Consider the following 5,430-nt stretch of genomic DNA (forward strand, 5'->3'; position numbering starts at 1 on the left):
GACCAGTCTGCTTGCAGTAGAAGCACTCAGTTTCAGGCTTAGGTCCAGACTTGGGTTTCTTCTCCTGAGCAGCAACTTGCTTGCTGTTCTTCTTGAAGTTCCCCTTCTTCTTCCCTTTGCCCTTTTTCTTGAAACTAGTGGTCTTGTTGACCATCAACACTTGATGCTCCTTCTTGATTTCTACCTCCGCAGCCTTTAGCATTGCAAAGAGCTCGGGAATTGTCTTATCCATCCCTTGCATATTATAGTTCATCACGAAGCTCTTGTAGCTTGGTGGAAGTGATTGGAGAATTCTGTCAATGACGCTATCATCTGGAAGATTAACTCCCAGTTGAATCAAGTGATTACAATACCCAGACATCTTGAGTATATGCTCACTGACAGAACTATTCTCCTCCATCTTGCAGCTATAGAATTTATTGGAGACTTCATATCTCTCAATCCGGGCATTCTGCTAGAATATTAACTTCAACTCCTGGAACATCTCATATGCCCCATGACGTTCAAAACGTCGTTGAAGTCCCGGTTCTAAGCCGTAAAGCATGGCACATTGAACTATCGAGTAGTCATCAGCTTTGCTCTGCCAGGCGTTCTTAACGTCGTCAGTTGCATCAGCAACAGGCCTGGCACCCAGCGGTGCTTCCAGGACGTAACTCTTCTATGCAGGAATGAGGATAATCCTCAAGTTACGGACCCAGTCCATGTAATTGCTACCATCATCTTTCAATTTTGCTTTCTCAAGGAACGCATTAAAATTCAACGGAACAACAGCACGGGCCATCTATCTACAATCAACATAAACAAGCAAGATACTACCAGGGACTAAGTTCATGATAAATTTAAGTTCAATTAATCATATTACTTAAGAACTCCCACTTAGATAGACATCCCTCTAATCATCTAAGTGATCACGTGATCCAAATCAACTAAACCATAACCTATCATCATGTGAAATGGAGTACTTTTCAATGGTGAACATCGCTATGTTGATCATATCTACTATATGATTCACGCTCGACCTTTCGGTCTCAGTGTTCCGAGGCCATATCTGCATATGCTAGGCTCGTCAAGTTTAACCTGAGTATTCTGCGTGTGCAAAACTGGCTTGCACCCGTTGTAGATGGACGTAGAGCTTATCACACCCGATCATCACGTGGTGTCTGGGCACGACGAACTTTGGCAATGGTGCATACTCAGGGAGAACACTTTTTATCTTGAAATTTAGTGAGAGATCATCTTATAATGCTACCGTCAATCAAAGCAAGATAAGATGCATAAAAGATAAACATCACATGCAATCAATATAAGTGATATGATATGGCCATCATCATCTTGTGCTTGTGATCTCCATCTTCGAAGCACCGTCATGATCACCATCGTCACCGGCGTGACACCTTGATCTCCATCGTAGCATCGTTGTCGTCTCGCCAATCTTATGCTTCTACGACTATCGCTACCGCTTAGTGATAAAGTAAAGCATTACAGGGCGATTGCATTGCATACAATAAAGCGACAACCATATGGCTCCTGCCAGTTGCCGATAACTTGGTTACAAAACATGATCATCTCATACAATAAAATTTAGCATCATGCTATGACCATATCACATCACAACATGCCCTGCAAAAACAAGTTAGACGTCCTCTACTTTGTTTGTTGCAAGTTTTACGTGGCTGCTACGGGCTTAAGCAAGAACCAATCTTACCTATGCATCAAAACCACAACGATAGTTTGTCAAGTTGGTGCTATTTTAACCTTCGCAAGGACCGGGCATAGCCACACTCGGTTCAACTAAAGTTGGAGAAACTGACACCCGCCAGCCACCTGTGTGCAAAGCACGGCGGTAGAACCAGTCTCGCGTAAGCGTACGCGTAATGTTGGTCCAGGACGCTTCATCCAACAATACCGCCGAACCAAAGTATGACATGCTGGTAAGCAGTATGACTTATATCGCCCACAACTCACTTGTGTTCTACTCGTGCATATAATATCAAACCATAAAACCTAGGCTCTGATGCCACTGTTGGGGAACGTAGTAATTTTAAAAAAATTCCTACGCACACGCAAGATCATGGTGATGCATAGCAACGAGAGGGGAGAGTGTTGTCTACGTACCCTCGTAGACCGAAGCGGAAGCGTTGACGCAACATAGAGGAAGTAGTCGTACGCCTTCCCGGTCCAACCGATCCAAGCACCGTTACTCCGGCACCTTCGAGTTCTTGGCACACGTTCATGAAAGTGCAACTATCCCTAGGTGGTTTTGGTAATTCATAACAACATATAGCTCATTGAGCTAATGCTATTCCAAGATGATTATTTCAGGAAAGCTCAATGATTGGCATGGCATGGATATGAAAGTGGAACCCTCAAAATGCTAAGGACAATGGATTGGCTCAAGCTCAAGACTCTTCATTTTACATTTTAGTGATCCAAGATCACATTGAGTCCATAGGAAAAGCCAATACTATCAAGGAGGGATGAGGTGTTGCTTAATAAGCCTCTTGCTTCATGTGCTTAATGATATGCTCCAAGACCCTCAACTACTTTCCCATATCCACATATGACCTAAACTCTAAGCCAAACTCGGTCCTACCGATTTTTCCTATCCGGCGCCACCGAGTTTCACTTGTCATTAGCCACTGCCAAACCCTAGCAATTTGGTCCTACCGATAGGGATCTCGGTCCCACCGAGATGGGGTTGCAAACTCTCTGTTTCCTTTTCGTAACTTCTCGGTCCCACCGAAAGAGCGAATCGGTCCCACCGAGATTGCAATGTAAACTCAGTGTTTCCCCTTTGTAACTTTTCGGTCTCACCGAGTTTCACTCGGTCCCACCGAAAGAGCAAATCGGTCCCACCGAGTTTGCCTGACCAACTCTCTGGTTAGCTAATTACCAAACTCGGTCTCACCGAGTTTGTGTAATCGGTCTCACCGAGATTACGTTATGCCCAAACCCTAACCGAATCGGTCCCACCGAGTTGCATGTCAGTCCCACCGAAATTCCTAACGGTCACTAGGTTTACATTTTCGGTCCGACCGAGTTTTATGATTCGGTCCCACCGAGATTGGAAAACTGTGTAACGGTTGGATTTTGTGTGGAGGCTATATATACCCCTCCACCTCTTTCTCATTCAGTGAGAGAGCCATCAGAACACACATATCATTCCAACTCATTTGTTCTGAGAGAGAATCACCTACTCATGTGTTGAGATCAAGACATTCCATTCCTACCATATGAATCTTGATCTCTAGCCTTCCCAAGTTGCTTTGCACTCAAATCTTCTTTCCACCAAATCCAAATCCTATGAGAGAGAGTTGAGTGTTGGGGAGACTATCATTTGAAGCACAAGAGCAAGGAGTTCATTACCTACACACCATTTGTTACTTCTTGGAGAGTGGTGTCTCCTAGATTGGCTAGGTGTCACTTGGGAGCCTCCGACAAGATTGTGGAGTGAACCAAGGAGTTTGTAAGGGCAAGGAGATCGCCTACTTCGTGAAGATCTACCGCTAGTGAGGCAAGTCCTTCGTGGGCGATGGCCATGGTGGGATAGACAAGGTTGCTTCTTCGTGGACCCTTTGTGGGTGGTTGCTTCTTCGTGGACCCTTCGTGGGTGGAGCCCTCCGTGGACTCGCGCAACCGTTGCCCTTGGGTGGAGCCCTGTGTGGACTCGCGCAACCGTTACCCTTCGTGGGTTGAAGTCTCCATCAACGTGGATGTAGGATAGCGCCACCTATCCGAACCACGGGAAAAACATCCGTGTCTCCAATAGCGTTTGAATTCTCCAAACCCTTCCCTTTACATTCTTGCAAGTTGCATGCTTTACTTTCCGCTGCCTATATACTCTTTGCATGCTTGCTTGAATTGTGTGATGATTGCTTGACCTGTCCTAAAATAGCTAAAATCTGCCAAGAACTAAAATTGGGAAAAGGTTAAGTTTTTATTTGGTCAAGTAGTCTAATCACCCCCCTCTAGACATACTTTCGATCCCACAAGTGGTATCAGAGCTTTGGTCTCCATTTTCTTGATCTCCATAGATTTTGGTGGTCATAGCCTTGGTTTCACAACCTAGGAGAGTATGGCGTCTAGCGAGGGAAATTATCACCGTAGAGGTCCTTACTTTGATGGTACTAATTTTGCTAGTTGGAAGCATAAAATGAAAATGCATATTCTTGGACATAACCCCGCCGTTTGGGCTATTGTGTGTGTTGGCTTGCAAGGTGACTTCTTTGAAGGGAGAGAACCAAACCGTGAAGCTACCGCGGAAGAGTTGAAGATGTTGCAATACAATGCTCAAGCTTGTGATATTCTCTTCAACGGATTGTGCCCCGAAGAATTCAACAAAATCAGCCGCCTTGAGAATGCAAAGGAAATTTGGGACACTTTAATTGATATGCACAAGGGTACCGACTCCGTCAAGGAATCCAAGTTGGATGTGCTTCAAAGCCAACTTGACAAGTTCAAGATGAAGGATGGTGAAGGTGTCGCTGAAATGTACTCTAGGCTTGCTCTCATCACAAATGAGATTGCCGGCTTAGGAAGTGAAGAGATGACCGATAAATTCATCATCAAGAAGATCCTAAGAGCCTTGGATGGAAAATATGATACCGTGTGCACATTGATCCAAATGATGCCCAATTACAAAGATCTCAAGCCAACGGAAGTGATTGGAAGAATTGTTGCTCATGAGATGTCACTTAAGGATAAAGAGGAACTTCACAACAAATCAAGTGGTGCCTATAAAGCCTCATGTGAAGCCCCTACATCATCTAGTGAGAAACAAGACTTCAATGAAGAATTGAACTTAATGGTGAAGAACTTCAACAAGTTCTACAAGAATAGAAGCAAAGATAGAAGCTCCAAATCAAGGTCCTACAATGACAAAAGATCTTCTAGTCGAGAGCGAAACTGTTACAATTGTGGAAGACCCGGACACTATTCCAATGAGTGTACGGCTCCCTACAAGAGAAGAGAAGATTCTCCAAAAAGAAGAAGCAAAGGATCACCACCAAGAGAGAGAAGGAGTAGAGATGATCGTTATGAACAAAGATACTCACGGAGAAGCAAGGATTCGGAAAGGAAGGAAAAATCATCAAGGAGCTACACAAGATGAAGACATAAAGCTCATGTTGGTGAATGGGTATCCGGCTCCGACTCCGACAGCCACTCCGAGAGAAGTTATCACTCCGACTCCGAAGATACTCAAGATGAAGGTGTTTCCGGTCTAGCACTTGTGTCAACCAACTCCTACGACATATTTGACTCACCAAATGAAGGAATTGGAAGATGCTTCATGGCCAAAGGTCCTAAGGTAACACACCCCGAGTATGTTGATTTCAATAGTGATGAGGATGACTTGTTAGGAGATGATTTGATTGGTGACAACTCTAGTGATGAATACTATGGTGAAATACCAATTAATCATGCTAATCA

This window comes from Triticum urartu, chromosome 1 (genome assembly GCF_003073215.2).
Source record: "Triticum urartu cultivar G1812 chromosome 1, Tu2.1, whole genome shotgun sequence".
NCBI classification, from domain to species: Eukaryota; Viridiplantae; Streptophyta; class Magnoliopsida; order Poales; family Poaceae; genus Triticum; species Triticum urartu.